At 39.2% G+C, this 25,289-nt stretch overlaps 1 protein-coding gene across 12 annotated transcripts in view; it reads left to right on the top strand.

The window, feature by feature from the left end:
- Positions 1-2,724: 2,724 nt before the first annotated feature.
- The window catches only part of FKBP5 (FKBP prolyl isomerase 5), a 98,822-nt gene continuing 76,257 nt past the window's right edge, over positions 2,725-25,289 (top strand). For 3 of the 12 annotated variants that reach the window (XM_027126751.1, XM_027126750.1, XM_027126748.1), the window contains exons 1-4: positions 2,734-2,852; positions 3,224-3,642; positions 8,234-8,338; positions 19,404-19,540. The gene's annotated coding sequence lies outside the window, so the exon portion shown is untranslated. Of the gene's footprint in view, positions 2,853-3,223; positions 3,643-8,233; positions 8,339-18,251; positions 18,877-19,403; positions 19,541-25,289 lie in introns of those variants that run through there. The other 9 variants (XM_027126749.1, XM_027126752.1, XM_027126743.1 and 6 more) reach the window with 7 other exon arrangements.

Raw genomic sequence — 25,289 nt, 5'->3', positions numbered from 1 at the left:
GAACATACAATGGCTGAGAGTTTTTCAAAATTGATGAACAACTATTTAAAAGGTGATAGCCATGAAATGACAGATATCCATTCCATCAGGTGTTCTGACTCTTAAAATCTTTCATGTACAAATCTACGTTTGAAAGGATTCTGAAACTGACATGGAGGTAGCTCTGAAGTGGATGGAATAGTGCTTGGGTGGGCTGAGTTCAAATATGAACTCTGCCACCTCCTAGCTGTGCCACCTGGAGAAGGTTGCCAAACTTCAGTTTTCTCAACTGATAGATGGGACCGGTAATATAGGCCCACTCCACGTTGTCACTGTGAGAATCAGGTGATACAATGCATATGAACAAACCAAGTTATTTTATTTTTAATTTTTTTGGTTGTGCCATGCAGCTTCTGGGATCTTAGTTCCCTGACCAGGGATTGAGCCCGTGCCCTGGGCAGTGAAAAGTGCAGAGTCCTAACCACTGGACCACCAGGGAATTCCCCACGCTAAGTATTTTAAATGAGATATGGTTTGAGCAGTATCACAAGCATTCCTAGGGGTATTAACAGTGACAGGTAGGATGGGCAAATAATTTGCTGGTCCCATCACAAAATAAAAATGTGGGCCCCTTGTTAAAACATTAAGAATTTCAGGACAGTAACAGCAGAGCATTAATCTGAGCACAGGTTACACTCCCATGAAGCCATCTGTGGTGACAGGCCTTGCAGAGGACTCCTGTGCGCACGAGGAAAGGGTTGCTCATCTCACACCCAGGTGTCTGCAGCCATAGCCCACGTTATCTTTGCGTTCTGAAGGGCAGCAGTGCTTAGGGAAATTGCAAGCACGCGTGTTTCCAAATGCTGAGGCAGGCAAGTGCAGTGACCGGAGTGGTTTTCTGAGAGAGTGGGTGTGGCCAGCCAGGCTGCCATTGGAACTGTGGAACTGACTGTTCCCCACAGACTCTGGCCTAGAAAAAAAAAAAAAAGTCTGCAGCTGTATCTACAGGGCCTGTTGTTGTTTGCTGCGGTGTGTTACAACACAGCCTGGCAGCCTCCTGGGTCTTTCTGTCTTCCTCCTGGAAGAGCCTGGTCCCAGACCATGTGACATGGCCACACAGCCCTGCAGATTTGCCCACACTGTTCCTTGCTGTTCCCTCAGTTACTAGGCTTTTCCAGGTCTGCATTCTTTTTGCTCCTGCTATTCCCTCCTCTGCACCCCCACCCCCCGCCCCGGCCCAGGGGAGTTCCTTTCCTTCCTCTTCCACATCTGTCAGTCTGGCAAAAACACCATCTTTTAATACTTATCTTTCAAGACTCAGCTCTAGAGTCACCTCTTCCAGGCCTTTCCTGACTCTCCCAGGAAGAGCAAATTCCCCTCTCCTTGGAGTCATCCACTGGCCTATGCATAGCCACTCCCTATGCAGACATCTGTCACAGTCTCTGAAACATAAGGAACACTGATATGCAATGTGGATGTCACTGTCTTTTAGGCTGAAGCCCTTAAGGACTGGGACAGTGTCCTCTCACCTCTGTATACCCTGCACACAGCACAGTGCTTAATACTTGCTGTTAAAAAGCATAGTAGATGCTTAATCAACTGGTGTTAATATGCAGAGTAGTTTTAATCACCATTGTCTTACTGAATTAATGCACAAATAAATTGTTTCAGTGACTCTCCCTGGCATCTGGTAAAAAGGAAAGCTTCTAGGCACTGAGACAGGGCCTTTGCCCTTGACGAGGTTTCAGTGTCAGCTCTAGTGGTTATTTCTGCAGGCAGCACCTCTTGAAGGCAGGGATGGTGAATTGTAGAAGCTCGTCGTCAATACCTAAATGACCCAGGTGATATAGCTTAGACAGCAGTTGTGGAGCTAGGAGATGTTAGGTTTCCATAGGTAATTAATAAGCTCCATAGCTATGGGACTTCAGGTTTCTGTTTTCTCAAAAATGAGATTGAGCTAGCTACTCCCTAAGGCCCAGGTGGCTAGCTCAGTCCCCTCATCTGAATCTCTGGGTGGCCATTTCATTGGAGGGGACTGAGCACCTCCTGAAGCTGAGTTGCTCAGCAGGTCTACCCTTTCGCAGGTGGCAGAGAACACAGACATCTTTTAAGGCCCTTTGCTCTCTCAGTCACCTGGGATCTCATGTTTGAAAGGTAGAAAGCCACAGGAAAGCGTAGTCTTCACAGTCCCTGAGTGTCCAGAGGGAAGTGCTATGTGCTATGTGCTATGGTTCTCCAGGTGGGATTTTCCCCAGTTCCAAATGGACAACTTTGAGTTCCTGGTATTGTTTCCTGGGGCTAACCTCACACAAACAAGCCTGGTCTGTCACTCTCCATCCTCAGGGCAGGTCTAGTGGGCAGACAGGAGGGCAGAGCTTTCAGAGAGAGAGATCCGTATGCTTAATCAAATAGCTTCTTTAGGCATTAGTTTTCCCGGAGATAAGGGATGGTGGGAGAGGATGTCGGTCAGTTTCCTCCATCCCTTCCCTCCAGCCCCCACAAAGGGCAAGGGCCAGACACGTGGGCTGGCGGGGAGAGGCGGAGGTTACACCAAGGCGGAGGTGCAAATGGTCGGGGGCGGGGCCTTATTTGCATGGACGGCGCGCGGCCGCCAATCCGGACAGGCGGAGCGACAGCCCGCGCGCCTTTTGGGGGCGGACTGACAGCCCCGGGGCCCTATGGGAGGCGGGTCCTGCGGCCGGCGGGGGTGGGACGGCGCCGGGCGCTGCCCGGGGGATTCGGGCCGGTTCGCGGGCGCTGCCAGTCTCGGGCGGCGGCGTCCGGCGCGCGGTTGGCCTGCAGGGCGGGCTGAGGGGCAGCGGCTCGCGGGCTAGGCGGAGAGAGACAGAGCAGACGAACAACCGCGGCGACAGGTACTGGCTCCATGGCCGCAGGGATGGGGAGTGTGGTCGCTAAGCCCAGGGAGCCGAATTCCCTGCTTCGCGGTCCGGCCGCCGCTGCGCCGCCTCCCCGCCCCCTCACGCGGCTCCCCAGCCCGGGAGCGGCGCGTCGGGGCCAGGGGGGCCTGGGGAGCCCCCAGACGGGCGCGCTGGAGGTCCCTAGCTCCGCTGCGGGGCTCCTCTACGTCCCGCCGGGCCGCGGGGCAGGGGCTCCCTCCTGGAGGCGCGGAGCCGGCGGCTCCTGGAGCGGCTCCCCGCCCCCCGCCGCGCTTTCTCTCTCGGAGGCGAGGCCGGTCGCGCCCGCTGGTCCTCACCCGGCTTTTGTTTCCCTCCCGGGGTGACAGGTCACGGCTCCCGTCCGCGGCCCCCGACTCGCCCGAGGCCCGGCGCCCGTGACCGCGGCAGCCCGGAGCAGACGGCGGGACCGGCGGAGAGCCGGGAGGCGCGTGAACAGCAGCTGCCGCGGGCGGGAGAGAAACTTCGCTTTCCGGGGCCCGGGCGGCGGGAGAAGTGGAGCCGGGGTGAGCCGTGCACCGGGACGCCGCGGGCGCGATGGAGCCGCGCTCACCTGGCGGGCCAGCCGAGAGTGAGGATAACGGAGCGTCCCGTCGCCGCCGTCCTGGCTTTCGGTTTGCGCTCCCCGGGCGGTGGGTGTGGATGCGCGTTCACCGTCTTCACCTGCCGCCCAGGGACCAGTGACTGGGAACAGCATCCCCGCTCTCGGCCGCTCGTAGAGGGTGCGGGTGCGGCGGCGTTCTAACAGGTGATAATCCTAGTGCCAGGTGAAAGCCAGTGAAAAGTTGTTTCAGAGCTCAGTATTCAGTTCACTCTGGGACGTTATAACGCCTTCTCCCTTAATGATTTCTAAAAAGGTGTGCTGGCCGCAGTATAGTAGTCAAAACTAGTATTGATTGGGGAAAAAAAAAGGTGGGGGGCGGGTGTTGTCAGCGTGTAGATTGCCTTCTTTCCATTGACTTGCCGGGAGGAACATCTTTATAAAAATCGGTTTCTGCAGTGGTGGCGAAAGCATGCATAGTAAGGTACAGGTTGTAAATGGAGAATGCAGAACTCTAGATATCCTTCACTGTGGTTCAGGGTAGCGTGTACAACGTTTGGCCGCCATTCAGTAAATTCTTCATGAAGCAGTTTGAGCTCGTGGTTTTGGATTTACTTTACAGGAGTGGAATAAGGCTTAGCGTTGAATGGGAGCTTTCTTTGCCTCTCTGAGGGCTCACAGGAGTGTTTCTTTTCATTGTCTTACCGTTTTGTTAGATTTTAGACAAGGGAAAAGTTAAGGCATATTTTGGTTCAGTATTTTGAGTAGTCTGTGGGAATTCTCCCGCACCACACCCCCCGCCCCGCATAAGAGTTTTTTTTTTTTCCCCAAGGATAGAGTTGAAAAACTTCTTATTCTTGTGGGAAATTTTTATTTGTTATACGTTTCACTTATTTTCTGTTTCTCTCCCATCTGACCTCACTTAACAATCTACAGTTATGGCCCTGACCAATTTAGGGCATCTATAGAAAAAAAAGTTTTAAAATAATGTATAATTACTTTAAAATATATTATGAAGGTTATTAATAACATTCATTTGTGAGGAGCAGTTGATTTAGATTACTCAGTTATTTTCTTCTAATGTGTCTTTTTTATATCTATGCTGGTATGATTTGTACTTAAGAGATGTTAAGTTTAACTTCTTAAGGACCGTTATTTTAATTATGGTACTTTATTAGTGTTTCATTGAATAGTAATTTTAGTTACTTACGTAGTTAATTAGTAACACCTTTTAAAGGTGAACTCTTTAACCAATAGTCTAGTTGTGACTACTTGGGATTTAAAAAAAATCAAAGATGGACTTTATAAAATGTTTTATTTCTCTAAAACAACAGGCTTATATGCTGTGAGGTCTTTGTCTTAACAATATTTAACAAAACAAGTGTGTTTCTGAATCTTCAATTTTTTAGTGATGGGAATTTTGGGTGAATTTCTTTTTTAAAACATGATTTTAACCAGTTCAACATGAACATTTTAAAATATTGGATTAGGCAACTAGTGAAATCTTCAATTTTCCGTTTATCCTTGGATTGGAAAAGGATACATATTTTAGGTTGTTTTGTTTCCTAAAGGCTTCTTACCTTAGAACCAGTCTAGAGAAGGAAGAGCATCCTCTTTCTCTAGCTGTAGAAGAAGTTATTACTGTTGAAAGCTGAGTTGGCTTTTTGATGTTTAGTGAAGGTAGATTGTTTGAACAGTGACTCGTGCAGAGTGGGTTTTATTATGTATAAGTAGTTCTAAGGAATCTTATGAGACTGGGGTTATGGGTGATGTCCTTTAAAGTGTATAGGAATATATTAGTTTAACTACTATGTGTAATTAGAAATTTTATAGTCATTATCCTATAATGATGCTTAAATATACCACATATCATAAATTAAAGCTATATTCCTTAGTTTTATTTACGTAAAGCATATTTGGGGAACTTTAACTATGGAAGTGCCCGTTAATTAAAAGACCATTTTCAAATTCAGTTTTTACATATTTTAATTACTGATTGTTGTCCACTTTAACTTGCGGTAGACCATATCATAAAATTATCAACCACATTACAGCTTCAAAATTAAGCATAAGTTGAATTCTTGCATCTACACAATAAATGTTGGGAGTGTTTTTAAGTCACTGACCCTCAGGTGTGGCTCCTTTTTAGTTTGGGGGTGGGCAAATATTTTTGAATGAATAAAGCTACAAAAGAACAGGGACACATATTAAACAAGCTAAATTTGAGGGTAGATCACATGATACTGTTAGACATTAATACTGCTTTATTTAACAGTAGTATGCATGCTGTATCTGTCATTAAGAATATTTTCTGTAGGCCTTTAATATAATTTTCAACAATTCCTAACAAAGAATCTATATTGTATATATTTTGGCACACTAAATTCTGTAATTATTTTATGCTGAACAATTAAATATTTTATACATTTTATAATTCTGAGACTGTGTGAACTTTCTAACCTAGCTGATTAGTAATTAGATTTTGTTTTTTCATTGCTTCACATTCTGAATTTTTTTACAGCGCATTTTTAACTTCTGACATTATGTCCCCAAAAGTGTAAGGAAAATTACATCTACACTCACCAGAGATTAGGTGGACGTTGGTACGTAAATCACGTAACTATTGATTTAAAAACAGTAGCCACGGAACTTACCTTGGTGGTGCAGTGGTTAAGAATCTGCCTAAAAAAAAAAAAGAATCTGCCGGCCAATGCAGGGCACACGGGTTCGAGCCCTGGTCCGGGAATATCCCACATGCTGGGGAGCAACTAAGCCTGTGCGCCACAACTACTGAGCTGCACTCTACAGCCCACGAGCCACAACTACTGAAACCCGCACACCTAGAGCCCATGCTTCGCAACAAGAGAAGCCACCGCAGTGAGAAGCCCGCACACCGCAGCTGGAGAGAGCCCACGCCCAGCAACGAAGACCCAACGCAGCCAAAAATAAATAAATAAATTTATTTTTTAAAAAAAAATATATATGGTACATTTGAATTGTATGGTCTTGAAATTGTTCATTGTTTGGAAGGAAGAATAAAAGATGAGAAAAATCAAAGGCTAGAAGAGGTTTTTTTTTTCCCTTTTGTAGTTGCAAACCCTTCCTGAAGCAGATGATGGTAAATTTCTGGAACCGTTTGTAGTGTTCAGCCTCAGTCTTGGCAATTTATGTATGATGTTAAATAAGGAGCCATTCCTAGTTCCCTGAAAATGATCATCTGATTATCAAAAACAGGGCTGGGAATTTCAAATTGATCTCATCAAAAATCAGATTTGTGTGTATGTTTCTCAGTGTTCTATCTCTGGAAATTAAAGATCCTCCTCTACTGTCTGCCGAAAATTACACACAGAATTAGAAGGTTAGAATGTCTCTATCACAGACTTAATGCTGTAGTAAGATACTTTTTGGAACAGAAAACCTCCTAGCCTTTTTCAGAATACAGTGTTCTGAATGAGGATGAAATGGTCTTTACCCATGTTAAACATTAGCCAATGGAATTATTTCCATGTTTCTAACTTTTTAAAAAAGCAAGACAGTAGAATAGAATATTGACAGATTTTGGATTTGGCCCCTAGCATAAAAAATTATTACATGGTGGATGGTAATATTTAATGTTTTGAAATTCTAGTTTGAGAAGGGGATTTGTTATGAGAAGAAGGGTATTTCATTGAAGCAAAACAGGGTAATTTACATGGAAAGAAATTTGTTTCTCTTTTGAATTAGTCTTAGGTTAAAACATAATACTTATTAAGAAAAATTGAAATGTCATCTTTCCTATCTTAAATTTACTTGCACTATGAACTTTATAAGGTCTTTTTTTAAAAAATGAATTTATTTGTTTATTTTTGTCTGAGCTGGGTCTTTGTTGCTGTGCGCGGGCTTTCTTTAGTTGCGGCGAGCCGGGGCTACTCTTCGTTGCGGCACGCCAAGGGCTTCTCATTGCTGTGGCTTCTCTTGTTGCAGAGCACAGGCTCTAGGCACCGCGGGCTTCAGTAGTTGTGGCTCGCAGGCTTTAAAGCGTAGGCTCAGTAGTTGTGGCGCACGGGCTTAGTTGCTCCGTGGCATGTGGGATCTTCCCGGACCAGGGCTCGAACCCATGTCCCTGGCATTGGCAGGCGGATTCTTAACCACTGTGCCACCAGGGAAGCCCTATAAGGTCTTTTAAAATATCTTTGTTGGTCCTAGGTGGACCTCTCAGAATCCATTTGTAGAGACACACACACATATATATATACACACACACATAAATATATACACACAGGTAGATAAAGTATCTATGCTATATATATTTGCATTATATATGTAACTGTATGTTTGTTATATGTATATATATAAATCAATCCATCTATCTATACTGTGTGACTTCACAGGCTTATTTATATGTGAAACCTTTTTTTTTAAATGAAATCTTGCTACACCAAGAGGAATAAAGTACATGTACACAGAAAGACTGATAAAAATGTTCATAGCAGCTTTTTCACAATAGTAATGAACTAATGATTCATACAGTGACATAGATGAATCTCAGAAATATTATTCAGAGCAAGAGAAGCCAAACACAAGTATGTACTATAAGATGCCATTTATAAAAAATATGGGAACAGGCCAGATTTAGGTATGGTGATAGAAATCAGAACAATGGTTTCTGGGTAAGGGCTGTGGATGACTGGAAAGGGGCAAAAAGGAACTTTTTAGGGTAATGGAAATATTCTATAACTTGATTTGGGAATCAAGCTATGGAATTCAAGTGTACACCTTTGGGGTAAGTTTTCATTTTCATGTAATTTTTAACTTACAGAACAGTTGCAAGACCAGTACGAGGAACTTCCAGATTCACCAACTGTTGGTGTATACATTTGTTCACATTTACCCAGCTGAATACTTAAGATCCGTGCATTTTATGGTATGTAACTTTTACTTTCATAAGGAAAAAAAACTATAAAAATTTGTTGAAGATGAGAATGACCCTGTTATCTGAAAAAAGTGAAATACCTCAATTTGAAATTAAGCAGTGCTTTAATAATGTAGGAGAAGAGAATTACTGACAGTCTTTTGTCTCTACATATATGTATCTATGCTGCTTCTCTTTGAAGTTTCATGGCAGCATATTTCTGTTAGAAGAGACAAGATCCTGAAAATAATTCAAGGCCAACTGCGCCAGGAAACTGTGCTTTATTTTGTTATCCTGTGTCAGTCACCTAGGGAATGAGACTGATACCTAGCGATAGCTTCCTGGGAATTGATAATTCCTGTTAAGAGAGTTGCACACCTTCAGTGTGCTAGGTTTTGCACAAACGTGCAGTCCTTACTGTCCTGGAACTCACCAGACAAAGAAGAGGCAAACAAAGCTGGTTGTCATTTGTGGGTGGTATTTATAGTAGGGGGAAGGATTGGTGCTTGTAAACCATATAAACTAATCTTGATCGTAGGTTAAGTGGTAAATCTAAGGTGGTGAATTTGGTGCTCACTGTTAGTTTAAACTGTAATTTAAATAGGTTTAATTTAAAGCAAATCACTCTACAGCAGCCCTAAAACTATGTCAGTTGTTTAAAACGTTCAGCTTTTTTTCTCGACTTACTATTTTATATAATCTTAAATATGTGTTCTTCACAATTTAGGATTGGGCATTATTTATGGATATTCATTTTTTAATCAGTTTTTTGCATCCACATAAGAAATTTGTTTGTTTGGTTATTTACTAGAGTGGAATATGATTTGAAGTAACAGAATGACTAGCCAGCAGTTTCAGCAAATTAATCATTGATAACTGGGGATGAACATTTATGTTGCCTTTACTAACAAAAACCATACATTTATATGGTCTATATATTTTTCTTTAACAAATATAAGTTCTTTGAAGAGAAAAATGACAAATGTCCAACTCAACCAACATGGATAAAAGGAGGACTTTCTCCATTTAATGAACATATTCATGTTCCTCTGAAATGACAGGGCCTTATCTCCCTTTCATACACAGTAAATTTCATTGGTCTATTGAGCATGAATAAAACATTATTTGAAAAGTTTTTAGAATTTTGTTTTGAGTTGTCAAACCCTAACTGCAGATAGAACTTTAAAAATATCTGTAGGTAGCCTTTTTTTTAGACTTTTTTATTATAAAAGTTTTAAACATATCCAGAACTGGAGAGAATAATAATGAACCTCCATATACCCATTCTTCAGATTTATTAATTATCAGCATTTTGGTTAGTGTGCTTTTAAAAACTGATACATTCTCACAAATATTGTAAAATAGTAGTGGTATTAGTGTACCAGATTTTTTCTCTCAATTTTTTTCAAAAGTTTCGTTGTAAATAGAGAAATCTGAAAAGCAGTGTGTTTTAACTCAGAGACTTAACTTTGGACAATCAGTAATTATGAAACTATTTTTATTCTAAATTCCTTTCTGTCAATTCATAGCCTGGAAAAGAAAGATAAATTTTTTAGCCTTTTATTTATAATAAATTAGTCCAAATATTCTAATCTATAGAATAAGGTAGTACTGTTCATCTGGTAAGTTAGATTATCTTCAAAGTGTAGTGTCTGAGGAATGCTGTTGTCTAAATGTTTTGCTGTTACTTTCTCTTTCTCTAAAAACTCAGTCATTGCTGTGCTTTTTTAGGCTCCAAATGTATATCTTATGTCTAAACTCCAGGCCTTGCAAAACTGAGGCCCAAATTTTCACTTATGTCTTGAAACTAAATATGTTTAAATACCATCTCTGTAGCAACTGCACACCAACACCCCCTCTCTCCACCCCCAGTCAAAACGCTTCTCTTCCTGACTTTCCTCTTTAGCTGTTTGTGACACCATTATTCTTACTGGTCATTTTTTACTCTTCCTTTGCTTCTTAAACTCAGTGAGCCACTAAATCACTTTGTTTTTAAATGTCTTTTTATCTTTTCGTCCTTTTTCATTTCCACTCCAGTTGTCCTAATTTGGGTAACATGTTAGCAGGAAGTTATCCCTAATCTATAATGAACTTCATACATATCAAAATTAAGATATGTTCCTAAAGTAAAATAGGGCATTTTCTTCCCTTTCAGAGAAGGCTTCAGTCAGTCTTATAAGCAAACACATAATTTTTAAGGGCTAGGAAATCATTATATTTAAACCAAGGTGATAGAGACGATTTCCAAATCACTCAGCTCTAATAACCTCGTGAACGATGGCCAGCAGGGCCCACAGTTTATCAAGGGATATAGGCAGCAGACTTTCTTGGACCACAGAAATAGCCCAGAATGAGTTCCTTCCAGCAGAATATCTGCAGGTGCTTTGCAGTGGGGGAAATACTGAATGTATATAACACACTTTCAGGACTTCTTGTGTTTTTATGGTAAAAATAAAGATCTGTGGGTTTACCCCAAAACCCTTCTATTCCTTGTGGCATATTTCCTGACCAAGATAGTTCTTATCAAAAAGCCATTGTGCCGAAAGTGACATGATACTCTTACCTCATTACTTTCCCTTCTTTTTACAGGCTCCTAGAATTGATGGTTGTCAGAAAGATAGGAACCTGAGGTTAGTTGGGAAGATATTAAATAGAAATGGGAAAATAAGTGATATCCATTCTACTTCCCACTAGCAGTCGTCCACCCTCCAGTGGTCTTGGGCCTGAGTCCTTTACAGATGGATTGTAGCTTATCAACTTGGCTTGCTTTTGGTCAGCTTATGGAGCTCTTTCTTCTTTCCGCTCTTCTGGGAAATGTTTGAATTTCTTCCTTGTAGAAATCAAGACCCAATTTAAGATTACTGACTTTGGGGATAAGAGAATAAAATTTGATATTGTTTTAGATAATCCAGAATACCTGATTATTTTCTTCTATGAGAAGTAGGAATAATATGGGGATTCTGAGATACTTATGCAGAAATTAATAGTTATTACAAGTGGAAAATGGAAGAGAAAATTACACCGTTTCTAGGAAGCCTAGTATAGTAGGCATAGACAGGGATGAGATTCAGGAGTGTTGCTACATGATCTTGGGAAAGTTAAAGTTACTTAACCTTACTGAGCCTTATATTAATTGTAAAATGAATGGGTTGGATTAGATAGTGATCTAAGGTCTTTTTGCAGCTCTGAAATTCTAAAATGAGTGGTTTTTCAGGGGAAAAACTCCTGATTTATATACTGTTCCTGGTTAATGATTTTTTCAGTAATTGTTTCACCTACATATTTTTCTGTTTCCATTAGAAGTTAGGAAAAAATTAAAGGAGTCAGCATTCGCAAAATGAATTAGATTTTAGTGTTTTCATTTATCTACATCTCTCTACTGGATTTATTCTGGACTCACTTTCACCTTCTATTTGTGTCCACTTTCCTGCTTTTCTTGCTTTTTCTTTGCTATACAGTGTGACTTTCATCTCCCTCTTTTTGCTGCTTCTCCTTACTACTGGTTTTTTCTAGCTGTCCATTGCCCATATTTCATTATGGACATGGAATTCGCCAAATAGACCCTTGAGTCTGAGCTACTGATAAATTAAATTTAGACATCCTAGTAGTTGTCAGGATTAGTGGGATCCTTCTACTCGATAATACAGAAACTAGAGAGATTAGTCCTAGATATTTTGATTTAAAATATAAGTTAAAATCTTCCTTAAGTTTTGATGATGGTGGCTCTGCCTGTGATATCAAAGTTTGATCCTGAAGTCTTAGTGCACTGTGAGTTTCATCAGGGCAGCAGCTGTGCCTCTAATTCTGAATCCTTGGTGTTCAGCATAGTGCTGCAGAGTAGTGAAAGTTGAACTGAGTTGTTGTTAGGACTGCTTCTTTCTTCAGGGTGTTTTGTGGTTGGCTGGAGATTAAGATTCTGGTTAGACCCTTAAGTAAGACTGTCACCACCACTTTGTGATATGGGACAAGATATGTAGCTTCTCTCTAAGTTCAGTTTCCTCATCTATAATAATAGGAGGTGCAGGCAGTATTAATACCTACCGAAGGGTTGTGAGGAATAAATGAGACAATACATATAAAGTACTTAGCCCAGAACCTGGCATATGTCTTCAATAAATATTAAATGCTATTATAGTTTCATTAATAAGCACTTTTGTGTTCCAGATAATAAGTTGTGTTAGGTTCTAAGTAGTGTTGTTACAGAATAAATAAGACAAGATCCTGTCCTTAGAAAAGATAGAACATGTGCACAAAAGATAAATAACAACCTAGGTCTTGTGGTAAGTGACAAAGGAGTGGTTTACTTAAGGTCTCAAGAGGCAGGAATAATTGCTAAGCAGGTGAGAACTTCAGGAAGGTGACAGAACTCCACCTAAGCCTTGTAGGACTAGTTAGCAAGTTAGGAGGACAGGCTCCTTGCAACCAGTTTGCCTGTGTTGGAATCCTGACTCTGCTACTGTGTAATCTTTAGCAAGTTACTTGACCTTCTTCCTAGGATTGTTGCGAGAATTAAATGAGTTTATACATGTCAAGTGCTTAGAATGGTGCCTCAAACATGGTTAGAGCATGATAAATTGTTATTATAAATTGGAAGAAGGGAGAAAGCATTTGACAGAACACTGAGTGACAGTGAAGGGGAGATTTCATAGGTTTGTCTGAAATGATGAAGCCAAATGGACTGGAGGGAATAACCTGTTGGAAAATAGTGAGTGATTATGTTAGGGCAGAATTATGAATGATTAAGCCAGGGAGTATGGCATCTTTTCCATATGTACTGGGGGAACTTGGGAAGATTTCTTGGGTTATTTGTAAAGCATTGTTGTGTGTTACAAATAACATTTCTAAGTCTGTATCTCTAGCACTTCTCACTATCTTTCCTGATGTCATATAACTGAAACTACTATCATACTAATTTTGACAATGAAGCTCATGATCCTCTATTCTGAACCATTATGCCTCTTTAATTTGTCCATTTGTTTTTGTAAACATGTATTTTGGGCTTTCTCTTTTTCTCTCCATATTCTAGTTGTTTACATAATTCTTATTCCTTTTCTCCAGAGTTAAGTGGGTTTCTGCTGTTTACCTCTCTGTCCTCAAAAATCCCAGTCTAGATCCTAAATCACCGAAGTCATAAAGTAGAAAGGGCCAGGGAGAGGGAAAAAGGGGGAGGAAGGTAGGGAAGTATGCTCTAGTCCAGCAGTCTTATTGTACAGATGAGGACGTTGAGGTCCAGAGGAAGTAACGTCAGGATCCACAGCTAATTAATTAGTGGCCTGTACCTTTCAGAGCTAAACTAGGGCTGCTTTTTTACTGTCGTCCTAGTATGACTCTTAACCATCTGGGTGGGAATTACAGTAGTATTACCAATAATCTTTCTACTAGCGGCTGTCAAACACCAAGGTAAGAAATAATTTTACTGCCAGGAATAATGTGGTAATAATTCACTCTATTCTTAATGAGAAGCCCATGATCACACTTCTTGGACAGGCATTACTATTCTTAAAGTAATATTTAAAACCAAGGCTCCAGGGCTTCCCTGGTGGTGCAGTAGTTAAGAATCTGCCTGCCAATGCAGGGGACACGGGTTTGATCCCTGGTTTGGGAAGATCCCGCATGCCACGGAGCAGCTAAGCCTGTGCGCCACAACTAATGAACCTGCGCTCTAGAGCCTGTGAGCCACAATTACTGAAGCCTGTGCACCTACAGCCGTGTTCTGCAACAAGAGAAGCCACCGCAATGAGAAGCCTGCGCACTGCAAGGAAGAGTAGCCCCTGCTCACCGCAACTAAAGGAAACCTGCGCGCAGCAACGAAGACCCAAGGCAGCCAAAAATAAATAAAATAAATTTATTAAAAAAAATAAAATTAAAAAATAAAACCAAGGCTCCAAAATCTTCTTTAGGAACAAAAGGGTTCCTTTCTTTTATTTTTAGAGTTGGAAATTATAAATATAATAGTGTTGTAAACATAAATATCATTCTCAAAAAAAAGTGGACTTCTGTTTCTGTCATGGTGGAACACAGGTTCTTTTACAGAGTGATTGATAATCCAGTAAGATTAGCATGAAAAGTTGGGAACTATTGTACTTTCACCTCACAGTCCCCAGCCGTGTACTTCTACTAGTACAGTAGTCTCTAAGTTTACATCTTCTTTCGTCTCTTACATTTTACCATATGCCACACATAATGGTGAGAAACTTATTTAAGCATTGTTTTCTTCTATATTGTTTTCCTACCTAAATGCAATGTGATCGAATGTCTTTTATAAAGCCCTAAGCTTAGTGTCTGGATACTCTAGTTGCTCAATAAATACTCCCTTCCCTTTTTACAGAGCACGTAATTTTTTCTCATTAATGTCAGTTCCTCATCTCCAAATCACTGTCACACTACTTTTCTTCCCTTGAAATGTCTTGTTTTAAATTTGACAAGATGCTGTCCTTGCATTTTGAAAATTTGTGTGACGTACAAATACGTTTTAGTCACTTTAAGCATAATTTTGTCATAAAATTATTTCACAGCTAGTTATCTTTTCAGGTTCTGTATTCTTTCCCATGATTAAAGAAAGAAAAAGTGGCATGGGTTACATAAAAATACCCTAGACCTCTCTGCTCATCCTGCCATATTCCTTAAAAAAAAAAAAAGAAAAACTTCTAACTGGATTCATTTTTACTGAAATACTAATTTTTCTTTATCATTTTCAAACACCGTGAAGTTGAATTGTATAATACACAAATATATATACAAAAGAATTTTTTCCATGTCCTCAGTGCTTTGTATCAGATCACTTAGTTGTATTTCCCATGGTTTGGTTTCTTTTTCCTGTCTTCATTTTTCTGAAGGGAGAAGGGATTTTTTTTCTCTCTTATGATCTGTGACTTGTTTTGTATTTAGATGATTACTCTTTTTTTTTTTTTTTTTTTTTTTTGCGGTACGTGGGCCTCTCACTTTTGTGGCCTCTCCCGTTGCAGAGCACAGGCTCCGGATGCGCAGGCCCAGCGGCCATGGCTCACAGGCCCAGCCGCTCTGCGGCATGTGGGATCTTCCTGGACCGGGGCACGAACCCGTGTCCCCTGCATCGGCAGGCGGACTCTCAACCACTGCGCCACCAGGGAAGCCCAGATGATTACTCTTTATAACAAATTTTAACTTCTATTTGTGCTATTAGGGGGGAAGAGAAATGCTTCAAAATTAAATTTTAGATTTCTTTTTTGAGGGCTGTGTGTGTGTGTGTTTCTCTCAGCCCCTTCAGATAATATATAGGAATTTGTTTCTGTTTTTAAATCTTTTTTATGTTGAACTGTTTTATTGTTGTTTGAAAGAAGTCTGTTAAGCTATATTTTATGAGTGGTTACTAGCCTTTCCTTGTAAATTTATATAGTAATAGTACTATAAATTCTACGCTATATAACTATATGTTATATATACTATATATAATACTGCATTATATATGTTATATATATAGCATAAATATAGTATATATTAATACTATGCTGTATATAGTATATAATAATACTATATAAATTATATAGTAATTTATATAGTAATACATTTTGCTGTTAACTTCATCCTTAGAATATTAATTTTTTTGTAATTTGACTTATTTGGGTATGTCTTGCAATTCTCATATGTTGAGAGAGAAAGGAACAATTGGTTTTTGTAACTCTTATATAAATTATTTGGCTGTCTTCTTCCATTTATTATCATTTTCTTTTTTTAAATTTATGGCTTCTAAAAGTGAAGAGCTTTAATATTATGCATTCTTGTAGACCGTAGTCTTTGTTACAAAATGTGTTCATTTCTCTTTTCCATGTTTAATATGACTATGCTTAGGTTTTCTGTTTAATTCATGGTATATTTTTGTTTAGTTTTCGGCTGGATTTGTCAGTTTGGGTTGTAGTTTCTTTTCATCTTCGTGTTGTTTTTGTTCATTTTCTTAATATCTCATTTTATCTCCACTTAAACTTTTTGGTATTACCATATACTGAATATTTTAATATGTGTGTGTGTCTGTAGTTTCTAAACAAGTGTGACCGAGTTTCCCTCTTTTCTTAAGATTCCTAGGCTATTTAAATATTTTTATACCTGTTGTCTATTTTGCATCTAAAATGCTGATAACAGTAAGTAAGATTTCAGTACACTTTATGTGAGTTAATTTTTTATGACAATCTAGCTTTGCCAGACCAATTTTGTTAGTAAATTAAAAACATTTAAAAATTACTAATCCTCCTAATCTAGTGTCCCTCATTTAGTAATTTGTTTTGATCCTTGTGTCATTTTATGAGTCTTTTATTTGGAAGACTTGCCAGTGACTTCTAAAAGTGAATCATGAATTATGTGAAACAATTAACTTTGAAAGGGGAAAATAAATATACATTTTAGGACCTACATTTTATATAAATTGTGTTTTTTTTTTTTTTTTTCCTGCGGTATGTGGGCCTCTCACTGTTGCGGCCTCTCCCGTTGCGGAGCACAGGCTCCGGACGCGCAGGCTCAGCGGCCATGGCTCACGGGCCCAGCCGCTCCACCGCATGTGGGATCCTCGCGGACCGGGGCACGAACCCATGTCCCCTGCATTGGTAGGCGGACTCTCAACCACTGCGCCACCAGGGAAGCCCCATTTTATATAAATTGGATTAACAGATTATTCAGTGATGTAAAGATATCTTTTAAATTGTTTCTTTATACTCTCTATTCATTGAAAAGATTTGATAGATTGTAATTAAAACTAAAAAGGCAAGAAACATTAAAAACAAAGTCAGAAATTAAGCATAAATCACTTGAGAAATAATGAGCAGGATGAGGGAGTGGAAAGAAATCTTTACAGTAATAATCTGAGGCAAAATATTTTCTGTATTTGAACATTAAATTTAGCTCTGAGCTTCCTGGCAAGCAGGAGAAAAAAGGAAACAGGATGGGTTTCACAGTTATTGTCTGATAAAGAAAGCTTATCAGTTTTTCATGGGAGAGAAACTTTTTCTGAGTTCTAAGTTATAAAAGGAGATTATGTGAATTCTTAATAAGGAATATAATTTATATTTCCATTTTATAGCTTAATTCCTGCTATTGCTGTGTTAGCTGTGATATACCATTTATATGCACTGTAGTTATATTTGGTCATATTAAGTTCACATCCACTGTTGTCAGGAGTGGAAATACCATGGCTAGGGTGTGTTTATGTATTGCCTCTAGAATTGTAACCATTGACGAACAGGAAACTGAAAGCTAAAAGTTCAGGAAATGTATTGTATTTAGACTTTGTGGAAAAAATATATATGATACTTAACTACTGAAATCCATGGCTGTTTGAAGACTGAAAAATTTATGTGTGCATTTGGTTAGAGAATAATATTATGGATTCTTATAACAATGCTGTCAGATGCTTAAATATGATAATAAATACAGTATGCACATTGTGTGCCAGGAAAATTGTGCAATGCTAGAAAAAATGCAATGGATTATAATATGTGTTCAGCTATACTCTCAAGAAATAAAACAGCTGGCACAGCAGTTGAATTCTTCAAGGATATCTTATTTTCAGAGAATTACAGAGCTTTGGTTTTAGTTTTAGTTCCAGGGAAGGAGAGGTCCCTGTTTTACAAGACAGTCCATTTCACTCTTAGGAAATTCTAATGGTTAAGTTTTATTTTCTCATATTGCATTGAAGTTTGTTCCCCTGTAATTTATTAATATACTCTATAGTTTTCTTAGTGTTGAAAGGAAAATGGTTAACTGATAAAAATTATTATTTTTTTTAATAAAGGCGATTTAAAAAATTTATTTATTTATTTATTTATTTTGGCTGCTCCGGGTCTTAGTCGTGGCACGTGGGATCTAGTTCTCCGACCAGGGATCGAACCTGGGCCCCCCTGCATTGCGAGCATGGAGTCCTACCCACTGGGCCACCAGGGAAGTCCCGATAAAAATTATTTTAAAAGTTAAATATATTTCAAATGCTTGGGTTTGGGGTTTTGTTTGTTTGTTTTAGGATTGTGGCATTTTAGGTGCCTCATGAAATACTACCTGTAGGAGCTTTATTTTTGAAGTTGTTTAAAAGATTTCTGTCAGAGGATAAGTGATTAACATATATGCTGCGTAACCTGTATTTTCTTACTGTTTCTGTACTTAGCTATTTTAACAGGATGTGATTTATACGGTTTCAACATTCTTTGAGACAGCATCAAGTTTTAATAGCCTTTTAGAAATGGGAATTTTCTAATATTGTATTTTTGTTGCTGTTCTGTTTCAACAAAAGCGATCAGTTATGACTGTTTTCACTGCCAGTTTTGTGATTTGAAGTTATAGTCACACAAAATATTCAGGGACCACATTAAATGAGAATTCTATTTATTACAAAGTTCTTTTAGGAAATTTAGCTGTATTATATGTCAGCACTTAATAATCATTTGAATAGCCTCATTAAAATTAGCCTCTTTTCAGGATTGATTTGGATTTGGATCTGTTAGGGTCATGTGTTCACCTCTGAACTGTTGGGGTGGCCAAGGGGATAAGAAGCTCTGACTGGCAAAGACTGGGGATTGGGCCCACCCCAGGAGGTGAGGAGCAGTGATTCCCCAGTGGAAAGTCCCAGAATGCTGTTTGCAGCAGAGGGTGGAATGGGCTCTGGGCTGACAAAACAAGGAGTCTCGACAAGGCCAGACCATAAACGGCCTGGTATAATGGGTTAGGGGCTTGGACTTCAGGCAGTAGCTGATCGGTTGTTGCAACAGAGGGTTCTTTTCAAGAACAACTTTTACTTCCTTCTTATTGTATAGTACATGGTTATTGTAAAAGAATTTAGTAAATAAATATAAATCAATGAAGAAAATAAAAATTTCCTATAATGTTTTTTCTTTTGAATTTTCTTAGCTAATTTCCCTTAAATTTTATTTAACATCTAAATTACTTTCTAAATTTTGTTTATTTGAAATGGTGCTTGTTCAATTGTTCTTTCACAAATTGTGTTTTTGTTAACTTTTTAAATTAATTATGAAGGAAATAGGAGTTAATAACATTTAAAGCCTTTGTTTTTATTTGATGTAATTATTCTATTAATTTGTTTCTATTTTATGGGAAACCGTAGGCATAATAGGCATAATGAGAACACAGACCTGGAAGTCAGAGTGGTTCTTACAGGAGAAACAGGAAAAATGGAGCAAAGACTAGGTCTGTCTTGTTCACGGTTATGGCAGTATCATCAGGCACAATGCCTGGCATATAGTAAGTGTTCCATAAATAGTTGCTGAATGAATGGATGAGTTTCTCATTAAGCACTTTGAGTAGCTCATATTTCCTGCACTGTGGATAATCAAGATCAATTATATTCATCCAAAGTTAAGAGTCTTTGCTGTGCTCTGCTCTTTTTTAAAAATGAAAATTGAATAAATCGATTGTTTTAAAAGATACATATGTGTGTATGTACATGCACACACACACAGTACAAAAAGTAAAAATCCCTTGTTTCTTCCCCTGAATCCCATTCTCCAGAATTTGCTACTATTAATGGTTGGTATATTTTTTCTAGATATTTTCTTGCATTTACAAATGTATATGCATTTTTTCATACAAATAGAATAGTAATTTACACTGTCGTATAACTTGCTTTTTCCCCTCTTCATGCCATTCTTAAACATCTTTCCCTATCAATTCATATATAACTGCTTCTTTATTTTTTTATTTTTAAAATTTTTATTTATTATTTTTGGCTGCATTGGGTCTTTGTTGCTGCGTGCGTGCTTTCTCTAGTTGCGGTGAGTGGGGGTTACTCTTTGTTGCGGTGCGTGGGCTTCTCATTGCAGTGGCTTCTCGTGTTACGGAGCATGAGCTCTAGGTGCGCAGGCTTCAGTAGTTGTGGCTCACAGGCTCCAGAGCGCAGGCTCAGTAGTTGTGGCACATGGGCTTAGTTGCTCCGCGGCACGTGGGATCTTCCCGGACCAGGGCTGAAACCCGTGTCCCCTGCATTGGTAGGTGTATTCTTAACCACTGTGCCACCAGGGAAGTCCTGCTTCTTTATTTTTAATTGCTGCATAGTATTCCATTGTGGAGATATATAATAATAGTCAATTAAGGAAATTTCAGTTGTTCCCCCCCTTTTTTTTTTAACCATTACAACAGTGTTTAATATTCCTTCCACATATAATTTGTTTTCTTCTGTGAGAATATCTATAGGTAATTTCCCGGAAGTGCTATTGCTGGGCTAAAGGATATTTGCACTTACACTTTTTATAGATGTTGGAAAATTCACCCTTAAAGATAGTATACTACTTTGCACTCTCATTTAAGGATATGAGGTGTTATTTTTTGATAACTACATACTTCCATTTTGTGGATTAGAAGGGTTCAGCTTTTGAAGATGAATCCTCATGGTAATTTGAGTTGTCAGAAGATGATGGATTAAGTCATATATTCCCACTGCCTGACATAAGTAGTTGAAGTCAAGTGAAAGATGGTGGACTGTACTCTACAGACCTGTAGTGTGCATTGCACTGATCCAGATGTGGAAGATCAAGTTGTTGGTTTTCTAGGGTTTTGTCTCCTTAGTATGTTTAAGCTAAACGTTCATGAGTGACAGTCTGGAGGGGTGGAAGGACCTGAGTGCTGATTTGAGAAGTTTAGTTTTATTATGCTGGGGAACTCTTTTAAGTCCTTGAACTGGGGTGTGTACCGTGTGAGAGAGGTTTACTGGCAGTATGTACAGAATGAATAGAAGGGAGTAGGCTGGAGGTAGGCAGGTCAGCTGGAGGGCTGTGGTGACTCAGGAAGGAAAGGAAGAAACCCAGAATGTGGTGATAGCTATGGAATTGGAAAGTAAGATAGTAGGAAACACAATGAACAGTTGGCAGGTCCTGTTGATTAAATGGAGAAAAATTAAAGTTGTAGGAGAACAGCCAGACAATACAGATGATAAAGTAAATGGAGAAGGAGCCAATTTTGAAAAAGTGGATTTTCTTTAAAAAATAGGGATATAAAAGGGTCCTGAAGTATTGAGTATCTATACCCAGGCAATTTGGGAGAGATTAAAAACAGGAGAAGGGAAGAGGGAGAAATTATAACTAGATCTGGAGGTTATCTTAATAGAGGCCATATTTGAAATTAAGAGTGGATGAGTTCTGGTATGAAGTGGTTGACAGGGGAAAAGCTGTTGATTGAAAACTGCATTTTGAAAAGAGATACTTGCAATAATAGGAGATGGGATGAAAGAATAATCAAGGAAAGAAGAAGTAGGTAATCTGAGGAGTAGGAAAAGAATCAGGAGCAATGTTACTGGGATCTCACCTTCATTCTTTTTCTCTACATATGATACTGTATTTACTGGATGTTTTCGAGGTAGCCACCATGTTCTTTCTTTTGTGTAATACCTCAGAAAATTTTGGTGTGAATATTTTAAAGATGGAGTTAGTTTTATTCCTGAAGTTGACTATTATACTTGAAAAAAGCTCTTGGAAAAGTAGTTTTGGTGTCATGTGCTATGTTCCTTCTGGTTTCATAAAATCTTTTCATCTTGTTTTAATATCTGTGGGCCTAAAGCAAGAAAAAGTACAGCTTATAGTTGAATAGATAAAAGTCCAGATACCTCGTGCATTTTAACTGCTCATTTTAAAAATGTTTCCTGGCGGGCTTCCCTGGTGACGCAGTGGTTGAGAGTCCGCCTGCCGATGTAGGGGACACGGGTTCGTGCCCTGGTCCGGGAAGGTCCCACATGCTCTGGAGTGGCTGGGCCCGTGAGCCATGGCCGCTGAGCCTGCGCGTCCAGAGCCTGTGCTCCGCAGCGGGAGAGGCCACAACAGTGAGAGGCCCGCGCACCGCAAAAAAAAAAAAAAAAAAAAAAAAAGTTTCCTGGCGATTGAAACTTGGCTTAATAACAAATGATAAGAATGCATATCTTTTTAGAAGAACATAGCGTGAATTTAGAGTACACTATCTTGGTGCTTGTCTGGATGGAGCCTAGTCACTGGAAATAATCTAGAATCAAAGCCAGGAACCTGCAACTTCACTTGAGTCAGTGTGTGAAATGGTTCGAGTGCAGTCTCAGGAGTCATTCTGTCTTGTTCCACTGTGCAGTAGCAATATTATGCACCTGAATTTCACCATCTGGAAATGCTAATAACAGTTCCTGTATCAGGGTAATTGAGAGGGTCCATCCTGGAACTTATATTCTAGTAAAGAGAGATGGGAAACTTACAGATAAATACATGTGCCAGGTGGTAAGTGGAGGGGAAAAAATGGTAGGATTGATTGCCATTGTTTCTTGCTCTTTTATATTGGGTAATAGGGAGGGCCTTTCTGATAAGAAAGTGTTTGAACAGAGACCTGACGGAAGTGAGGGAGCAAACTGTGCAGCTGTTTGGGGCAAGAGTTCCAGGCAGAGGGGACAGCAAGTGCAGAAGCCCTGAGTAGGGGTATATTGAAGGGTGCGGCAAGAAGGCCAGTGTCACAAAAGCAGAGTGAGTGAGAGGAGTAGCAATAGGAAATAATTTCAGAGATAGCCACTGACCGGCATGTAGGGTTTTAAGCATAAGAAGGACTGGATTTTATTCTGTGTGAGATGGGAAGCTCTTGGAGGATTGCCAGAGAAAAATTTTTTTGAAGTCAGTTTGATTGTCACTTCTTTTCTTTAAAATGCTTCAGTTCTCTACTTCCTTTGGAATAAAGTTCAAATGCCTTATTCTGGCACACAGGGTCCTTCACAGTCAGGCCTCTGCCTATTTATTTAGCATCATCGGCCTCCTTCCCACATGTACACTTCACTTCAGCTAAATTGGATTACGTGCAGTTCCCTGCATGGGTCACGATGATTTGTGTCTTTGTGTTTTTCTGCATGCTGTTTGCCCTGGGAGAAACTGTCCTCCTCAGCTCCCATGGTCATTGGCTCTGTTTTAGAGGGTCCTCTTTGTGTTCCCAGAGCACCCTGTACCTTGTTCTGTCACCATTCCCTCCCCTAGCCACTTTGTACTCAAGCTGCATAGTCTTGGAATGTGCTGTGTTCTTTTACCAGCCTTGATTTTACTCTTGCCACACCCTTCAAGAACGAGCTCAAACACTGCCGTCTTTTCTCTACTTTATAAACCTTTATAAACTGCTGTCTTTTCCCTACCCTCATAAATACGTCATAGCTCGGTTATACTTAATCATAGTTACTTTGAATAAAAATGTTTCTTTCCCTTACCTCACACAAAATCCTTGGCCTTACTCATTTTCAGTTTCCATTGTAGCCCCCAGTATAGGGTCTTGTACAGATTTCACATTCAGTAGATGCTCCAGGTATGCAGGATTCATATGATAATTAGAAAACTTGGGTTTCAAGCTGCTAAGGACTAAAAGCAGCAAAAATGAACAGTTAAAGTGAGATGCCTGTTAAATTAACAAAACAAATTTATTATAACATAATGTTGATGATGGCATGATTACTCTGGTTCTCTCATATATTCACTACTAGTGCCAAAAACTAGTGCACCCCTTTTGAAATGTAGTTTGGCAGAATGTATTCAGGCATATAAATGTCCATGGTTTTTGAGGTGGTGATATCACTTCTGGAAGTCATCTTCAGAAAATAGCACAAACTAGAATAACAATTATTAGCTACCTCTACCACTAATGTTGATAGTTTACTATGTGACAGGCACCATGCAGAGCCCTTTACATGCGTTACTTAATTTAATTCTCAGAATTCCAAGAGGTGTGAATACTGTTAACCTCATGTCATATATGGGGAAATTGAGGCACAAAGAAATTAACTGACTTGCCCGAGATCATACAGCTGCTATGTTGTCAAGTCAAGATTCCTACTAACAGAATTCATATCCTTAATTATATGATATGGTAAAAGCCTAGGCACAAAACTGTTCACAGCAGTGTTATGTAGAATAGATAAGTTGGAAGCAATGTATATCATTAATTATGGTCCATCCATTCAATAGAATAATAGATATGGATACTAGAATATATTTATTGAAATAAATCTATCTATCCATAAATAAATATGGATAATAGAATAGATTTATTGAAATAAAATTCACATAGCATAATATCACCCCTTTTAAAGTGTACAAGTCAGTGGTTTCCAGTATATTCACAGAGTTATACAACTATTACCATTATTGTACTTCAGAACACTTTATCACCCCCAAAGAAATCTCATACCCATTATCAGTCACTCCCTATTTCCCCGTTACCCTAGAAGATTACCAGTCTATTTTCTGTCTCTATAGATTTGCCTATTCTGGACATTTCATATAAATGGAATTGTACAAAATATGGCATTTTGTGTCTGGCTTTCATTTAGCTTTCATTCAATATTTCTTGGTTCATCCATGTTGTAGCATGTTATCAGTACTTCATTGCTTTTCATTGCTGAATAATATTCCACTGTATGGATATACCACATTTTGTTTATCCATCATTAACTAATGAACATTTGGGTTGTTTCTACTCCTTAGCTATTATGAATAATGCTGTTACAAACATTCATGTACAAGTTTTTGTGTGGACATGTTTCCATTTTTCTTGGAATTGTTGATCAAATGATAACTTTAACTTTTAGAGGAACTGCCAGACTGTTTTCCAAAGCAGCTGCATCATTTTACCTTTCCACTAGCAATGCATGAGGGTTTCACCTTCTCCACATCTTTGTCAATACTTGTTATTATCTCTTTGCTAATAGGCATCCTAGTGGATATGGAGTAGTACTGCATTGTGGTTTTGATTTGTATTTCCCTGATGACTAATGATGTTGAGCATCTTTTCATGTGCTTATTGGCCATTTGTAAATCTTATTTGGAGAAATGTCTGTTTGAATCCTTTGCCCCTTTTTTAACTGAGTTATTTTCTGTTATTGAGTTAAGAGTTCTTAGTATATTCTAGATACAGTCTCATTATCAGATACATGATTTGCAAAATTTTTCTCCCATCCTATTGTGTTGTATTTTCACTTTCTTGATGGTGTCCTTTGTAGCACAAAAGTTTTTAATTT

Source organism: Aethalodelphis obliquidens, unplaced genomic scaffold (genome assembly GCF_003676395.1).
Source record: "Aethalodelphis obliquidens isolate GAN/ISIS:26980383/991018 unplaced genomic scaffold, ASM367639v1 scaffold31, whole genome shotgun sequence".
Classification (NCBI taxonomy): domain Eukaryota; kingdom Metazoa; phylum Chordata; class Mammalia; order Artiodactyla; family Delphinidae; genus Aethalodelphis; species Aethalodelphis obliquidens.
The sequence above is the reverse complement of the archived record's forward strand: the minus strand, read 5'-3'. Positions and strand labels throughout refer to the sequence as shown.